This window comes from Suncus etruscus, chromosome 6 (assembly GCF_024139225.1).
Source record: "Suncus etruscus isolate mSunEtr1 chromosome 6, mSunEtr1.pri.cur, whole genome shotgun sequence".
In the NCBI taxonomy this organism is placed as follows: domain Eukaryota; kingdom Metazoa; phylum Chordata; class Mammalia; order Eulipotyphla; family Soricidae; genus Suncus; species Suncus etruscus.
Genome location: NC_064853.1, coordinates 111,958,704 through 111,978,253, shown reverse-complemented (window position 1 = coordinate 111,978,253; position 19,550 = coordinate 111,958,704).

The following is a 19,550-nucleotide window of genomic DNA, read 5'->3' as shown; positions in this document are numbered from 1 at the left end:
GGTCCAGCCATGTTATCCTCTCAACAATTGGTGTTACAGAAGACGCCTAGAAAATACTTTATTTATACTTTGATTTACAACTCAGATTTTGTGTGAATTTCAAAAGGGGGACTTACCTATTTTCTTTTTGAAATCTCTAATTGTTTCTGGCTCCTCAAGGAGTGTTTACTTCTAGTTAATGACAACTCCCAGCATGGTCTTTTTAATGATGTCTCTCTCCTTTGTTGATGAACAACAGTCAAGGATGTGCTGATTTTTGTAGAATACAACTTAGCAACAGAGGTTCTTTGTTTTTCATTTTTGAAATTTAGTCCACACAAGGTTAGTGAGTATCTCAAGATGAACAATAGCGACTGAAATGGGGTCTGAACACTGAGACAACCTGGATTTGACTCCCTTTATTGATTGACAATTTATAATTGTCAATTAATTTCTCATTTTTCTTAATTGTACATAATATCAGTTTACTTGACATACTCTGTGGAGGATATGGACTTACAAATGTGAATATAAAAATTAGAATATAAAAATTAGAAATAAACAATTAGGCAATTTTAAAGAGCCTGTTCTGGACTACTGTGAGGCTCACAACAAGACAAATATACATTTATACAAAATTTCATCTTCTCTGCTCCTGCCAAGCAGTGCAGATATTATGAAAATCAAATAAGATCATGGATATGGAATATGCGCTTGGAGTTACAAGGACTTTGTTCTAATCATACTTTGTTTATTATTGATTATGCCAACTTACCTAAGTGTCCCTTTACCTGAACTACAGACTTGTCTAAAAGAAGCTCTTCTATTAAAGCAAGACAAAAAATGAAACATAAACAAAGATGCTAGTGGAAAATCCACTGGACTAGTCTATTTGTAAAGTATCTTTCAGCTAGATAAGAAAGCTACAAGAAGAAAAACATAAGAGATTTGTAGGTTCCATGTAAAATTCAATTATTGAGTTGGGTCATTATCACTTATCAGTGGGCCATTTGAGCAAGTCCATGCAGGATACTATAATGGTTTTACCAGTTGTCCAACTTCCTACTTACCCACTTACAATGGCCAGGAGAGTGAGAAGACCCTGAGAAATTGCCAAAACTGTGCCTGATTTTCCTCATCAAACCAAAGGAGGTAGATACAATGTTCTCTAAAATAGTGTTCAGATTAAAAGCTATGAATCTAACTTCTTTGAGTCTCACTTCTCACAAGTCCTGGGCACAGGGAATGGGGCTGGCCTCCTGTGTGCACTGAGACGAATCTTGTTAGAGCAGATGGAGTGTGTCTATCATGGTGGCGGCGTAACCAGTCTGGTCACTTCAGATGTCTCTCCAATTAACACTCATGGTGGCGGCCAACTGCTCAAACAACAGAACATGCTGGTGGAGAAGATGGAGGGAATGCCTGGGCTCGCTGCCACACCTATTATTCAAGCCTCAGAGTGGGAGGGGCCAGCCAGACCTCCAGCAAGTAGGAGGTGGGAGGAGGGGAGGTAAAAATGGGAGGTGAAATGTGCGCCGAGATTTCTTTAGCAGTAGAGTCCTAGAAAGTTTGAGATGGAAAATGCTCCTCAGGCAAAAACACTTAGTATATAGTGACCTCAATTCACTTGCCTTTTCTTCATTGCGCCTGTGGCCATATGAGGACAGGACAACGTTGCCTCTTGATCTTGCTTCAGTGATCTTCCTGCCTTGCATTTCTTTTCCTCATTAAACCATCATCTCTTAGACAGTCATAGTGAGATGTCTAAAATATATATGTGATGATGTCATTCCCCTGCACTTCTATATTTTTATATTAAACTTAAGGAAAAAAATCCAAAAAAAAAAAATCAGTGGCCTTTAGACACGCAAAGACCACTGAAGATTTGACTTACCTAATTCTTTATTTCCTCATCCTTTATCATCCTAAACTATCTTCTCATTGGGGGATTATTTTTAGTTCTCTTACCTTCTAAATTGTGTCCGTATTCTTCTTCTGCTTCCTTTCTTGTCTGATGTTTAGTTTTCAGAATTCAACTTGTAGTTATCTCCCCAGGACTACCTTCTCTGTATGCCTATCATAGTTGGGCAATTGCTATCAAAGCATTTTCCGTACTGTTTGATCTCATTGTTCACTACACTGTAAGCTTCCAGAGGGAAGAGTACATGGATCATTCATTTATTTTTCAATAGCAAAATTCATTATGATATAGAGTACCTTTTTCTGATGTAAATTTCCACCATCATTGAGCTATGACTCTTGACAAGGAGAATCATCTCCATCTCAGAGAATAGGCATATGAAAATTGTTGGTTGAATGGATTTAGGGTCCCCTTCTTTATAGGCAAGGAAAATATCTGGAATGGGGAAAAGGAAGAAAAAAACTTCAAACAAGATCATAGGGATGGGAAGATAATGAATGGGTAGTAGTTCAAGAAAATTCTATCCCAGTTCTCATTCCACTCTCCTACAGTTTCAGATACCAACTAATGTTCTCATGTGTAAGAAGCTGAGGTCTCTCCTTACATGCTATGTGCATCTATGAAGTAAATCCTCAATTTGGGGCTGCAGCGATAGCACAGTGGTAGGGCATTTGCCTTGCATGCAGCCAACCCGGATAGACCCCGTTTGATTCCCGACATCCCAAATGGTCCCTTGAGCCTGCCAGGAGCAATTTCTGGGCACAGAGTCAGGAATAACCTCTGAGCGTGGCTGAGTGTAATCCATAAACAAACAAACAAACACAAAAAAAGAAAATCCTCAATTTAACCTAGGTGGCCTTTATCTCAATCAGTTTGGGATTTTTTTGATTGGTTGGTAAGAGATGTGTAACGGCATTTGGGCTAGACAATGGTAGAGGAAAAGCATTTAAAATGAGTCACAGGTGGGAGATTTTCAGATTAAAAGTCAATAGCAATTATGAGCTCTACCACCTAATCCAGATGTGGATGTTATATGCGTGTCTGACTGCCCAGGCAATGGCAAGGAGCTTCTCACAGAGCCTTCATCTTCCAGCACGTCAAACTTTGCTACTTTTGTTGTTCTTGGGAGGGAAGATTTGACTTTGAGCTGTTTTTCCTGAAAAATCAAAACAGCTTCTCAGAGTGGGCCCAGTTTCCAGGGACAGCCTGAGAGCTGGGCAAATTTCCTTCAGCCTGGGTGTTCATTTGTGTGCTGGATTTTGGAGTAGAGAGAGCAGGTGAAGGTCATTCAGCCAGAAATCCAACTCTCTGAGACTGATTTACTGCTCAGGGCCTCAAATCTCCTCCCTCTCAGCCCACATAAAGCCCCCAATTTCCTCTGCTGGAGCCAGCATTCCTCGGTGCTAGGAAATGAGCTCTAACCAGGGACTGTGTCTGGACTGATAGATGGATTCTTCCCTGAGAGGATGGCAGGAAGGAACAGAAGTAATTCTTGAAAATGTGGGCAGCAGAGTGTGATGGTGAGTCAGAGAATAATAAGACTGAGACAAAGCTTTGAGGACAGCAAGTCCAGTATTCATTGTCTTTTCTTCTTCATTTCCCCTCCCATTTCCTTTCCCTCTCATTCCTTTTCCTGGGATTTCCAACTAAAATCTTATAGAGAAGTCCAATGAAAATGGAACTGCTCCAGGCAACTGTGGGTTGGCTTCTGGACTTCTTTTCCATGCATTCCACATATAGATCCTCAAAGAGGCCCATATTCTTGTGTGCTGAGACTTCTCAGACAGCAATTTAGAGACCTTTGCTGTGACCCAAGAACCTTATTTTATAGCCCACATCATGAAGGCTCAAAGTGATAAAGAGATTTATGAAAAGTCAAGCAGGGAAGAACTGGAGGTGGACCTTCCCAGCTCCCCAAGCCTCTTTACAGTAACCTATTCCAGAATCCTTGTAAGCTCTCTAAATACCCAGTCTGTCTCTAGCTTCTGAGTACATAAATTTTGCCTTTATTAAGAAAAATGTCTGTGGCTTCTATAGCCTCAGTGCCCAACTCCTGTAAACCCAGGCAAGAAAACCCCTAATCATGGTCAATGGAATGAAAAGAAGCTGTCAATAGAGAGGTTCCAAGATCCCATTTCTTCCTGTGACCCAGAGTGAGAGTTGGAGACTCAGCAGCAGCCCACAAATCTGTCTAAAAGATGTACCTGGGGAAAGAAGAGAACCATTGGGAAATCAGCTGCATGACAACATGACTACTCAGGTCTGTGCTTGGTGTTGAGAATTCTTTGCCTACTCTAAGAGCCAGATTCCATCCTGTTCTGCTTCTTCTTTGCCAGACACTCGGCCTTAATACACTATTTGGAGGGTTTCTTATATTCTCCTTTATATGTTACATTTTCTGTTTTCTCTCTCAATAGAGTCATGAGAAATTTATTAAAAATTCTCCAATCTGCTAAACTCCTTATTTCTTTTGTTACTCACCTTAACCATGCCTGTCTTGTCCTGGTGGCCTCTCTTGCACCCCCAGAGAAATCTTGCTCCAATCTCTGCTCATTGCTTATCTCCAACTACACTGCTGTGCTAGAATTTTCCCTTCCTTATGCTCTCTTCACAAGTGCCCATACACTGGGGGCCAAAAAGATTGCACACTGGTGGGGCATTTGCTTTGCATGTGGCCAACCTAGCATAGAATCAATCCCAAGCATTCCATATGATTCCAAGCCTGCCAGGAGCGATTTGTGAGCACACAGCCAGGAGTAACCCCTGATTGCTTTTGGGTGTGGCCCCAAAAATAAACAAACAAACAAAAAAAATGCCCACAAATCTGGGCCTTTCCTAGCTTTTCAGGGAGGAAATGGAAGTAAATGAAGTTGACAACTGAACTTCCCAGGCTTGCTAATCAAGCCAAATTTGTGATTTTAAACAGCATTCTCACAAACTCGTCCTGGCACTTGTATGCTTCTGGATCTCCTGACAGAAAAAAAAAATTGATAAGACAGTTTGGCAAAAAAAAAAAAAAAAAAAAAAAAAAATCGACAGACCTGACAATGACCTATCTTGCTTTCATCCCCAGGAATGACAGAAAGAAAGATCTGAGGGCATTTCCAGCCATTTTAGTCAGGAAAACAGCGCCTCTAGTCCTTAGCTTTGCCCATTCGCATTTTGACCATTGCCAAAGCCTTTCCCATTTGATGTTTTCCATAAAACACATATATTCAGGCTGAACATTTCCAACACAAGTTGGTCCTTCAACCTGTCCAGTCATTTCCAACTTGGAGGCCTGAAATGTTATTACATCCTCTTTTTTTATCCTTACACTGCAGACTTCACCTTGCTGAAGGGCAGAACTGGTCCATTTGTACCCCAGGTTGCTTTCCACAAACTAAAAAGTCCAGTCAGAATCCTTCCCCAGTTGCTTTTGGAGTACATGGATATCAGTATTTTATCCTCTGTCTTGTGGAAAGGGCTGAGGGGAATTGCATTACTTTATCCCTTAAGGCCCAAAGGCTGAGGACAGAGGATCCTAAGCAGTTCCTCTTTCACAGTCATCCCAAAGAGTTTCCTTCTTATTCAACTCTCCTCCACCCTCACCCCACCCCAGAGTCTCTGCCCTAAACACAGGCAAAGAATCCAATCTTGATGCTTCACTGAAGCCCAGGACCAGAATTTAGTCTATGGGTCTAAAGTGCCTATAGCCATCAAGCATAACTCTCCCAAATTCATTTCAAAAAACTCCCGGTCATGGTCTGAGGTAAGGGAACAGGCTATATTCTAGGAAACTTCATTGCTCCATATGACCCAGTGAGGAAACTGAAGTCTAAAGCACCTAGAGTCTAAAGTGTAGTTTATATATATAACCTGGAGAGTGAACAGGATCAATTTTAAGAAGTGGGAGTTACCTCCTTTGAAATAATCCATTTTCTGAGCTTGAGGCTAAGAGAATCAATAGTTCCCAATCTGGAAATGATTGGGGCCGGAGAGATAGCATGGTGGTAAAGCATTTGCCTTGCATACAGAAGGAAGGTGGTTTGAATCCTGGCATTCCATATGGTCCCCTGAGCCTGCCAGGAGCAATTTCTGAGCATAGAGCCAGGAGTAAACCCTGAGCGCTGCCAGGTGTGACCCAAAAAAAACAAAACAAAACAAACAAAAAGAAATCTGGAAATGATTGGTAACTGAAACACATGAAGCTGGAAAAGAGAGCAGGGCCTCCTGAAAAGGCAATCACTGTCCCACCTCCATTATGACAGTATCTTCTCTTGAATTTGAGCTTTTAAGAGAGATTCTGGAACCATTTTGTAGGTGCTCCCAAATACCAACAGAAAAGCAGGATGCTCTCAGAGGAGGCCATGCTTGATTAAAAACACATGTACAGGTCACTTGTGTACTATTTGCATAAAGAGGAGGTATGCATATGCTTTTAGGAAAACCAACCCCTGAAGATTTTTCATTTTCTGCGGGAGATTATCATAGCCACACTTCCAATGTCTTCATACCATCTGGCAAAACGGTTGTCCCCATTTTGAGAAACTCCCTCTAAAATCTAGAACCACCTTCAAGAGTAATGGAGGGAAGGCTAGTAGGTAGTTCTGTGATTGTCCATTTCTGGAGCACCTATTTCTGCCTCCTCCTACTAAGAAACTTGTGTCTGTCACCCCACTCACTAGTATCTTAGCCCAATGTCCAGGCCCTATTTGAAAAGGAAAAAGATCTGCCTTTAAGATAGACACAGACTCCAGCAACTCACTTTCTCTTTCTCAACCTCAGTCCATATCTCAAAAAATGGGGTGATAATAGCACCTACCTCACAGGAGTGTTGGGCTTCAACTAACTGCTGTGAATTTTCTCCCAAACAGTAGGCACTCAATATCTATTTTCTGAATCTGCTTCTGAAAGGTTAAACCTGAGAAGAAAGCAAATTTTTCATAGACTCAGCAGGACTGTCCCCTGGGGTATGCTGCAGGGCATGCCTGGAGACCAGCACGTGGGCCCCTTCTGGGTTTGCTTTGAAAGATTACATCTATATGATGTATTCTCTTCTAGAGAAATCTGCTGGATTTTGAACAACTGGGACAGAAGGCAGGCGGCCAGCATTCCTTCTGTAGCCTGCCCTAAAACTGCTGAATTAGCTACTTCATAACTCAGTTCTTCAGGGAACACACACACACACACACACACACACACACACACACGCACGCGTGCGCGCGCGCACACACACACACACACACACACAAAATAGACCTTCTCCTCTTCTTTACAGCTTAATGTAAATCAGAAATCTTTCATGATATACAGAGCTATATAACTCCCCAAATTTTTTAATACCCAAGATCTCCTTCATTATTACAATATCTGTGTGACTCAAACATTAACAGAAATTTGTTCTCATCTTGTAGAGAAGCAAGATGTGGTCCAGAGAATTCAGAGACATATAGACACTAGAAAATAGAAATAGATCAAGGTAAAGATCTCTCTTAATTTTGAAGTACAACACACTTTTGTTTGCAATGAATAACTGCTAGTTTAGCACTCTATCCTTCCATATTCTCAACACCACGGTTATCAGAAGTTTTGGGTCAGTTCTGTGCTCTATCAGTTAGACCAGCATGGAGGTCTGTCTCCATAGTTTCCTGCATGGATGGCTCTATGCAGGGATAAGGAGTCCTGAATCTCAGCATGAACAACAGGGTCTTTGGTTTGGCTTAGGATTCTCATTTGATATGAGCAGAGGATTATAAATGAATTCATGGACAAAGGTTTTAGCAAATTAAAATGAAAGAAATAAAAATTGGGCATGTGAAAAGGCTATGTGTGTGCCTCTTTTTTTGTTATTATTTTTCCCTTTTGGCTTGGTTCTAGGTTCCAGAAAGAAGAATAGAAGAAGGGGCTCTTCTTGCTAGTGGCTCTGTGCCCATATTTATGCAATTCAGAAACCACACACTGTAAATAATATAAACTGACTAATCTGTAAAATATATTTAATGTTTGACTTTTTATTAAGGTAATATATCTCCAGGGTCAAAGCAGATGCTGGCTGGCCTGGGGGAATTTTGTTTTACAAGTGGGTCAGTTTTCTGGTGGAAAAAATACAGTTTGCAGGTAGGAAGACTAAGAAAAAAATTGAGTTTGAATGAGGTTAACTCCTGTGCATAGTCAAATACTCCCAAAATCAGAAAAGCTCTTGATCTACACTCTTGTCCTCATGAGACACAGTCTAAACTATAATGATAGCTCCATTTTTATTAGTTATTTACCTTATTGAACAATAAATATGCATTGAGCAGCCTCTTGTTTGCCAAGCTCTATTCTAGGTAACTGGGGAGGGAATTTATTATGTGAATCAATGCCTTACTAAAATAGAAATTTAGATCACTCATGATGTACTTTCCTTAGAATATAGTTACAACAACGATTTAGCTAAAAGAAAGTAGCATTTTTATGTGTAGGCTAAAAGTGATAAGAAGAGAATTAGAAAAATAGAAGACAGGGGACTTAGATTTGATTTAATTAAAAAATGTCTCTGAAATGTAGACTTTGAAACCAGAAGTCTACAGATATATAGATGCAGAAACACCTTGGAGAGTACAATTCCACAGTACTACACCACCTCTTGTGGATTCAACTATGTGACTGGGAAGATACAAACACTGGAACAGAACTCTGCTGAGGACAAGAACATCTGTGGCATTAGAAACTTACAATGGGATGATTCCTGAGAGCCCTGTATGTGTCATAGATTGCTATAACAAACATCCTGTAGATTTTGGTGATTTATACCTCATTTATTTCTCATGATGCCACAAATTGGAATGTTCAAGAACAACTCACATGGTAGATGTCTGTGTGTGTGTGTGAGGATGGAGATGGTGATGGGCCATACGTTATGGAATGTAAGGACTATTCTTGGCACTGTGCAATTGAATTCCTGATGATACTCAGGAAACCATCTAAGATGCTTAGGATGAATTGAACCAGAGTCAGCCTGGATCAGCTTGGCCCCTAGATGTATTGAAAATCTTTTATCTTTTTCTGGTTTATAAATGTCTGGGCACTCATAGGGCAAAAGGTCTGAGGGAGTTCTCTAGAGTCTTTTATGAGCATTGAACAAATTAGTCATATCCCAAAGGTTACACCTTTAAGCATCATTCACAAGAGAGAGCATACTTTTGGGGAAAGGATTCATAAATTTTCAGTCTGCAGCTTAAGTCCCTGATAAGCAAACTGAGATATAGTTAGGAGATCTGAATTTCACACCAGATTTAGAATTTAATTCTTTGTCTTTTTGCTGGTTTGGGCATCAGTTTTATTATATATAAGTAGTTAATGAGTCAAGATTATCTGTGTTGGAAAGATGAAATCATATGTCGCTGTACTAACTGTGAAGTGCTGCAGAGTAAATTCTACTTAGAGTGTATGTGCAAAGAATGCCTGAATGAGATTCTATAAATACAATTTCATTGTGCATGATTAATTTTCCTTTCTAAAAATCAATGGCTCTTGCCACTAATTTATCATGATAATGGTTCCTATTCATACTCTGGATAATAAAAGAAATAAAAATCACGCATTCTGGTAGAATGACTCCTTTAGTTAAATAAGTCTCCTACTGCTTAAGCTGAGTTTTCCCTCTGGCTCTCAGAGACTCATGGCTTGTGGTGTCTTACAGTCATTGTGGGAAAAATTCATTGGCTGGCATAAGCTTTGAGGGTGGGCTCTGCTTTTGAAGTAGAGTCAGGAAATGATTCAACTCTGCTCTATGAGAAACTCAATTCAAGTAAGCCAAAATTTATTGAAAGCTCTCTAACTCCAAGAATTGAATTAGTGTAAGGACAGTGGGGGTGTTTAGAGATGAATATAATTTTCCTACTGCCAGTAAGGAGCACACTCTGGTGAAAGAGACAGACAAAAACAGGAAATGTATGCAAGATCCTCAATGATCAATTCCACGACAGAAGTCTAATTCTAAGCAGTGGGAAACTCAAGAAAGAAAAGATTCTTTCTTACTTTGATATTTGAAACAAGGGAAATATGCAGTTTACATAATCTTGAAAAGTTACGAGGACCTGGGCAGAACAAAAGATTAGCACTCACCTATGTAAAGTTTGGAGAAAGAAGAAATTAGAGAGTATTTCACGAAAATATGGGTCTGCAAAGATAGTACAAGGAAATATCGCAAAAATGGTCTGTAACCGAAAAAGGGTGGAGGAACTTTGAGGTCCCACTTAGATTTGGTTCAATACTGCACACACTTGTGTCCTTTGAGATACCAAAGAAGGTGAGATCAGTCTGTATTTTAGTAAGTTAAATGAATCAGTTATAGAGAAGTGTAGATAGACCCAGTGGGGTGTTTTCCAACTCTGCAACACAGTGGGGTAGTTTCAGGGGGAGAAAAGGCTGAGCAAAGACTTCTCTAATGCCTCCTAGAAATTGCTCTTGACCTTCTTCTATAAATTACCAATTACCTGTTCATTTTCCCAATTACCTAATCAGTGAAATCAAATCAATTGCTGTAAATTCTAACTTAAATAAACTATCTTTATTCTACATACATGATGTTCTTCCTCAAACCATAAATACCTCAAACCATAAATAAGTGTGCTGTGTGAACTTTGCAAAGGAAACTTAGGTGGAGAAAAACAGTATTTAATTAGTAATTTTGTCAGAAGCTGAATCTTTACAAATGACAGAAAAATACTTTTATAATATTAAAAGGTGAATGAGGATAATGCTGAGAGGCCTTAGTAGATGCTCTCTAGCCTGGTTATGCAGTGCAATGCATTGAGTCTTTGATAGCTTACATGAAATCCTGGTTCTCCATCTGTGAGCAATATAGCTGCAAGTAATTTCTTTTTTTGGGGGGGGCACACCCATTTGATGCTCAGGGGTTACTCCTGACTAAGCGCTCAGAAATTGCCCCTGGCTTGTGGGGACCATATGGGATGCTGGGGGATCGAACTGCGGTCCTTCCTTGGCTAGCACTTGCAAGGCAGACACCTAACCTCTAGCTTCACCTCACCAGCCCCTCAAGTAATTTCTTAATCTCACTGGGATTAATCATTTTACTCATTCATGTATGATATGAGATTGAAAATAATAGCTCTGTTGTGAAGCCCAAATGAATAAATATAAGTAAAACTCCTAGGAAAATCCCTATAAAAGACATCAATACAGTGCATGTATTAACTGCCGCTCTACTGCTATTTTCGAGTATGAGTAAAACTGTTACAATTTCTTTTCTCTGTCCCTAACCTTATGAAGAAGGGCAAAAATCCATGTATTGGCAGTTTTTATAAAGTGATAAACACTTTGATAGTTTATCACCACACTTTATTTAATATTGACAATAGCTCAATATCATAGACAGAACATCTTAGTCATAATATATCAAAAAGGAAGTTATAAAAAGTTAGGTGACCTTATAGGGGGATTCTAAGGCAGAAATTGGCCACTGAAGCAAGAACTTAAGATAATTTATCCCCAAACTCTAGTCAATCCAAATGTACTCTTATCTGTACTGTTTAGGCAAGGTTGGCTATCCAGTTTTCTTTTATTGGTTTGACTACTTTTTATTAAGGATTATTACTGCTGTGAATATATCTTCTTTTTTTTTTTTTTTTGGTTTTTGGTTTTTGGGTCACACCCGGCGGTGCTCAGGGGTTACTCCTCGCTGTCTGCTCAGAAATAGCTCCTGGCAGGCACGGGGGACCATCTGGGACACCGGGATTCGAACCAACCACCTTTGGTCCTGGATTGGCTGCTTGCAAGGCAAACACTGCTGTGCTATCTCTCCAGGCCCGGAATATATCTTCTTTTTTAAAAAACTTTTTATTGAGACCATTGTGAATTACAAGTCCTTCATGGTTGTATTTCAGGAATACAGTGACAGTGAATTAGGGTCATTCCCATTACCAGTGTTGACCTCCTTCCACCAGAATTCCCAGCATACATCCCATATTTCCACCCTTAGTCCCCAGGCCTATCACTGTAATTTTATGTTTAACTTGTTATAGTTTGGGTGTTTTGATTCTATTGTCAAACTTTAGCTTGGGTATTTAGCTCTGACCATTTTTTTCCACCCAATGCACCTGAGACCACTTGACCTCTGGCCCCTGTCCACTTTTTTTTTTCCTTTTCTCAGTTTGTAGAAATACATATAAATATGAGGTAAAACAAAGTGATTCATGTTCCAAGGTTCTATGAAAATGGCGGGGAATCCCTATCTAGAAGACATGAATAAAATTTTAAAAGGAAAACAAATTAGGGTGGTGTGGTAGGGGTTTATTTTTTCCATAGGCACAGTAAAAATTGGAAAAATTAGAAAGGAAATTCCCATGGCCTTAAAAAAACAGGGTGCTTCTACCCATGAAGCATACTGTCATAAAACCGATTACAGGCTCTGGCCATGCTAATTGTCTAACCCCAAGGTCTTTATGGTTACAGGAAAAGTTCTACCCAGTTGCATTTGTTATAGTCCATCTCCTATAATTAGAGACCATGTTTTTTGCACAGATCCTAAATTGAATCTGGGATGTCACAGAGCTTCTTCTGATTTCATCTCACCATTAGGTGACAATCAAGGAAACCTGCCCTTAGAGCAAGTTGTTGCTGTTACCACGTTGTCAGGGTATCATATGAACCTACCCTGGAGCAAGTTGGTGCCAAGGAAGCATTAGGGCCTTCCCCAGGATGAGTTTGATTCCTGATATTGGTGCAGAAAACTGTATCAGTTCCCAGGATGGGATTTGAGGTTTGGTACTGGACTGTCAATGTCCAACAATTGAGGCCTAAGCCAAGTCCCCATGGTAAATGTTCCTGGTGAAAGGATACCCTACACTATAAAATTTATGGGTTCTTATCCCTAGTAGATTATAGCTTCTTTCTATACATAATATTTCCCCATTTTAATGTGCCTGTGCAAAAAAGAACAATGCCATATGTTACTACTGGTGTATAAGGGGGTAAAAATAACAAGATAAATAATCTCTAACCTAGTTTTAATTTGACTTCATATTCCAAGCAGGACTTTTCTACTAAAATGTCCTATCAAGCAGATCCATTAAAGGGATAAGGGAAGCTACCTCTACATATGGAAATAAACACAAAGAATTATAACTATTAAAGAAATGTGTCTACAGAAACATATAAAATAAATATAGATATCCCCTTTAAGTCTTTTGAGATAGTCTGGAAAGGGGTTAAAAAATTCCAGAACCCATTTTCATCAAGCATCATGAGCCTGTGGAGTCAGAGAAATGATTTGCAGAGGTCAGGGATCAATTAGTGTCCTCGAGCTGAGGGTCTCTCCAGAGTCAAATCCAAAGGCTGGAGTGATAGCGCAGTGGTTGGGAGTTTGCCTTTCATGTGGCTGATCCAGACAGACATTGGTTTGAATCCCAGGGTTCCCCAAGCCAGGAGTGATTTCTGAGTGCATAGCCAGGAATAATCCCTGAGCGTAACTGGGTGTGGCTCCCCCAAAAAACAAAAACAAAAACAAAACAAAACAAAACGAAAAGCTCAGAGTCTCTCCAGAGCCAAATTCAATAGTAAGCAATAGTCCATAGTGAGAGGGGAGATGGGAAAAAAGGGCCACATAGAATGAATCTGCAGATGTGGTGGCTGAAGCTTCTTCCCAGGTTTAGACATAGTTGGCTTGGGAGGGTGTCCTTTCTTCTAGGGAGCCTGCTGTCAGCTTGCTTGGGGCAGGGGAAGTTTCTGGTTCCTGAAGAGTTAAGAACTAAGGATAAAGGGGATTAAATAGGAAGAGATAACAGATCAAGGTTGAGGGGGTGAGAGGATAAAGAGGATTTGTAAGGTAGTAGATGGTGAGGGGGGATAACATATAACAGATTAGACAGACATAGATGATGTATGATGTTGATTGATTTGTGTATGTTGAACCATCCTTACATCCCTAGAATGAAACCTAGGGATTTTTTTTTTTGATGAGTTGTTGGATTCGATTTGCTAATGTTTTGTTAAGAATTTTTGCATTCATGTTCATTAGTGATATTGGTCTGTAGTTTTCTTTCTTGGTGGCATCTTTGTCATCTTTGGGAATGAGTGGATTGTAGCTTCATAAAAGGAATTAGGGAACATTCCCATCTTTTCAATGTTTTGGAAAAAAATTTTTTTTTTTTGGTTTTTGGGCCACACCCAGCGGTGCTCAAGGGGTTACTTCTGGCTATCTGTTCAGAAATAGCTCCTGGAAGGCACAGAGGACCTTATGGGACGCTGGCATTTGAACCAACCACCTTAGGTCCTGGATCGGCTGCTTCCAAGGCATACGCCGCTGTACTATATCTCCAGCCCCTGTTTTGGAAAATTCTAAGGATAAATGATAGTTACTCTTCTCTGAATGTTTGATAGAAATCACCTGTAAATCCATCTGGTCCTGGACTTTTATTCTTGGGGAGTTTCTAATTTAATGTTTTAATTTCCTTAGTTGTGATTGCCTGTTTAGGCTTTCTACATCCTTTTTATTAACTATCAGAAAATGATATTCTTCCAGGTACCTGTTCATTTCTTCTGGGTTTGCTAGCTTAACTGAGTACAATTGTTTATACTTGTGATATCTTGGACTTTTTGGAGTTTCTGTTGTAATCTCTCTCCTTTCATTTTTTATTCTATTTATTTGAGTATTCTTCCTAATTTTTTTTTTTTTTTTTTTTACGAATCTTGCTAGTAGTTTGTCTATTTTGTTGATTATTTTAAAAAAATCCAGCTCCTGGTCTCATTCATTCTTTGTATTTTTTTTGTTTGTTTCTATGTTGCTGATTTCTGCTCTAGTTTTTATTATTTCTTACCTTCTGCTTATATTTGGGTTCCAGTGCTGTTGGCTTTCCAGAAATTTAAAGTGTCCCTTTAGGTTGATTTTGTCATTTTCTTCTTTCCTAATGTAGGCCTGTGTTGCTTTGAGTTTTACCCTACTTACCTTTTTTGCTGTGTCCCATAGATTTTTGGCAATTTGTTTCTTCATTGTCATTCATCTCAAAGAATCTTTTTGTTTCTTTCTTTTTTCCTCTTTGACTAGCTGTTGTTGAGCAGCATGTTGTTGAGTCTCCAAGTGTTAGATATTCTCTACATCTTCCTTTTACAATAAATCTTGATTTCTGTGGCATTGTGGTCTAATAGAGTGCTTGATATAAATCTTACATTTGTGACTTTATGTAATTTAGTCTCATGTCCTAAAATGTGGTCTATTCTAGAGAAGGTTCAATGCATACTTGAGAAGAATGTGTATTCAGCTGTTTGAGGATAGATAGCCTTGTATATAGATCAATAGTCCTAATTCTTCTAGGTTCTCATTTAAGAATTGCATCTTGTTAATGTTCTGCCTACTGGATCTCTATAGTGGCAAAAATGGCATGTTGAAATCTCTGATTACTTTTACATTTCTGTCATATGTTTCTTTAGTTTTGTGAGCAAAAGTCTTACATATTTTTCTGGCTTTACATTTGGTGCATAAATATTGATCAGCATTAGTATTTCTTGGTCTAATAATCCCTTGATCAAATAGTAGTGTCCATCTTTGTCTCTGAGTACTGAGTTTAGGTCAAATGCAATTTGGGGTGATATAAGTATGACTTTTCCTGCTTCTTTTGTTTTGTTTTACTTTCCAATGGCTTGTATAATTGTTTCCTACCCCTTTACTCTGAATCTGTGTCTATCCTAAAATCATGTGTTTCCTACAGGCAGCAGATTTCCAGATTTTGTTTCCTGATCCAACCCTCTACTCTCCCATCCCTCTTGATGCGAGAATTTAGTCCATTGACATTTAAGAAAACTATTTACAGGGAGGACTGGGAATATTTCTTCTTTATTTTCATTTCTCATTTGCTCTATCAAAAGAAGTGCATACAGGTCTTACAGACTAGAGGGGATGAGAATCCTGTGCTCTGTACACAGGATTTCTCGTGGTATTTTTGCACAGTCAGATAAAATACAGTCCAAGAATTAAAGTAAAACAGTCACTCACCATACTTCTGACTCTAAGAGATAATGGAGTAGCAATTGAGGTAGAAGAAAATCCACCTGACAGAATTCCTTAGGACATGTTTATAATCTCTGATACGGTCAGAGCTCAAGAGCACAAAGCCCTATCTCTTAAGCACATATTTTCTGTTCTTCATAAGAATTTGAGAATCTAAGGCAATAATTGTCCCCTCATCTTGATGGTTGATGAAATGGAAGCCCAGGAAAATATGTAGCAGGAGAATTTTGAAATAAGGCCTTTTCCCAGTCCAACTGTGTTCTGCTTTGCTTTTTGAATCACACCTGGTAGTTCTCAAGGCTTACTCCTGTCTCTGAACTCAGAAGTTATTCTTGGCAGCATTCAGAGTATCATGGAGTATCATGTATTGATCAAGTCAGCCAAATGCAATGCAAGCACCCAACCCATTGTATTGTACAGCCCTCCCCATTCAATTTTTCCTGATGTTTATAGTAAAGTAAAATAATAAAAATATTAAAATAAAAGTAAATAATTTTGAAATTGAGGCAAAAAATAGTATTTATCCGATGGAGATGGAGGGAGCTGTGAGCCTGGCCTGGAAATATTTGCCTCACAGTAAATCCTATTTCCATTGAAGGTTTAAGTACTTTGTACTTCTTTGACTCAAGGAGGAAGTAATTCTAGGGACATTCTGGCCCTGCATCTTGGCTTAGAACTAATTAAAATGATTCATTCTTGGTGGAGTCCTGATGGGATACTTCTGCTATTGCATGACTCCTGCAGGAAGCAGCTGGTAAAGTTTTCATCCTGCCTTTGTTTCTCTCTTTCAAGGAAAAACTCCTTGAATGCTGAATATGTCTACATTCGTCTGACCTTGCCCTTTCCCATACCTGACTTTGGCTAACTAGTGAGAAACAGTGTTCTTTCTGTTGAAATAACAGGACCACGTAATATGTGGTAGACTCTCAACTTGGAAAATTCCTTCATACTAGCCTTGTGTGGAGCTGGTTTCCCCTTGATTTAACTTTAGAGATACTTCAAAGTATAATCTTTCTGTCAGTAAATACTAAACGTTTCTATCAGAAAAATTTTCTAACTCTCTGTAGGATTTTTTTCCCCTCCCCAAGTCTATAATTTTCTGAGAACACAGGGTTCAGTGCCACCAGGGAAAATTAAGCAGTTGCCCATGGATTTGGTGGGAGAGTGTTAATACAGGTATACTCAAATGGCATGCACTTGTTGGGAAGACTATACAGACAGAGATACAGGACAGAAGTTTTCACACGAAATAGACCATATTCCTGACTCTTAAATGCATGCCTATATTTGTACCAACACTCACACCTATGGCAGGACATATCTATTCTGTCCAACCTAAAGCAAATAGGGCATAAACAGAGCTCCAAATTCCTAGAGGATTCTGAAATATCTAGTTTGTGTTCATTTTCTGAGGTTCAGAATTGAATGTATGATATGAACATAGAATAGAAGTGTTGTGACCCAAGAACTTATCAGGGCTTACCAACTGCAGTGCCCACTTTGGGTAAATATCACTTAAGTCCACAACTCAGAACTGATCATGCTCTTTGTCCTAGACAGTTACTGTTGGAAGTGTTTCAACTGAAACCAGATGTTTATATCAAATCATTTATTCCCAAACCGTTTTTTTTTTTTACTATGTTTGCATCTCTGCTCATGGTCCATGCACTAAATTCACTCTGTCTAGATAGTAAATTGAAGATTACTGCTGTCTTCTCTTTTCTACTCACATACAATTCCACTCAATCATTCTATAGCCTTCTTTTCAGATTTTCCTATTCCTATCTTTATGTACTCTATTCTGGCTATACTCCCATCATTTTTCCCACAGCTCTCTGGATTTTGAAACTTCGTAATAATCCCCTTTTCTCCAAACTCTTTCTACTAATCAGTCTTTCGCAGAGATTTTTTCCAAGTCCCAGTACTAATCATATTATTCTTTCTTAAATCTACTAATAGTTCTCACTATTATTCCCTAGACACTTTTAGTGACCATTGGTCTTCATGTAATCATTTAAGTTGTCCCATTTGCACATAACTTCTTAGTTGCTTCGGAACATGCTGTTTTATTCTTTAGGAAATATTTTTTCTATATTGTTTCTTGTCAGAATCTTTTTCAAGTCTGCTCAAGCAGTACTTTATAAAAATAGTTTAATAAAAATTCACAGAACCTTTGGCATATTAGTGATCATGTTTTCTGATATGAAATCTGTATTAGAGAAACAGTTTTATGTCATCCGCCTTCTAGATCAAGGATTCCCTTTAGATATGGATTGCACATTACACATTTCATTAACTATTCATTGGGCCCAGCAAGTATTTCTGTGAACATAAAATGTAGGTCAAAGAGGCAGGGTTAGCACTAGTGGAACAGTAGTGAGTGAAGTACCTTCAGAACCTAGTAACGAAAGTAAATGTCTGTATTTCCAGGTCGTAGCATAGTTTTTAGCACATTATAAGGACTAAAGGAAAAAGTCAAAGTGAATCCCCAAGAGTGTATCATTTTAAGATAAATGAAAGAATCTGATCATCATCATTATACATGTTTGTTAAGCCAATGTTCTTTGATCTCTTTTTTACACATAAGAAATGACTGCATTCTGGTCCATAAACTGGCAGTTATAACCATTATGTGAGACTATTGTTTTACTGCCTTTCTATACTTCTAAACTGTGTAGACTAGAGCAATGATCTAAATACCACTAATCAGTCTAAATTTCTCCAGGCCATTGTGGAGACCAAGGAACCTTCTATGAAACACAGAGCAAAGGCTGCAGTGGCAAGCATCCAGAATTTATTCAAGTCTGCTGGATGTTCTAGCACAAACTACCCCCTCTGAGAGCAGACTTTCTGCCAGTTTTGAGTCGTTTGACCGTGTTCTAGTTTGAGCTAATTTTGTAAGTCAAATTGCCTAAGAGTGAATATGAAATCTTTGACTGAAGCCCAAATATATAAATACCCATCACATTTCCTTCCTCCCCAATTTTGCAATCATCCAAAAAAGCCGTTCATGTTGTCCAGCATAATTAGTTATTTATACACCCACATGTGGTTCATTGTTCAGAATTAAATTGTCTGATATACAGAATTTGTCCTGTAAGGCTTGTTTTCCCATGTTATTGCTTTTTGGAAGCTGTTTGTAAATATGTCCTTGTGGAACCCTTTGGGATATTTGTGAGCATATCCAGGCTTGTAGGGGCTGGGGACATGAGCCAGTTCACATAAGCAGATATGAACTCTGAAGTTTCATGCTATAATTTGTGTTCTAACATGAAAATGATCAAATATAATTCACTCATTCTGTGAGAACCAAGGGAATTAGCGAGAACACACACAAAACATGTCACAAAAAGGTAGAAACAATTTTGGAGATCTAGTCATCGAATTTGAGTGGATCTATTTGCCAAGTTCCCAGAAAGAAGTGAAAGAGATTGGCCACAACTTTTTGTGGCTAAGGGGCAGAACCAGGCCCAACATTTTTCAGCTGACAGCCATATTCTATTAAAACCATCAGGTGCACTAGTACAAAAGTGCCTTTTGGTATTTGGTGGCTTATGCTCTGCCCCTGAACTCAGGGTCCCCCATATGACTATGTTCTGGGCTTTTCTATCTATATTCCCCCAGCTCTTTTGTCTTTTTCCAAATGGCATGGCAACCAGT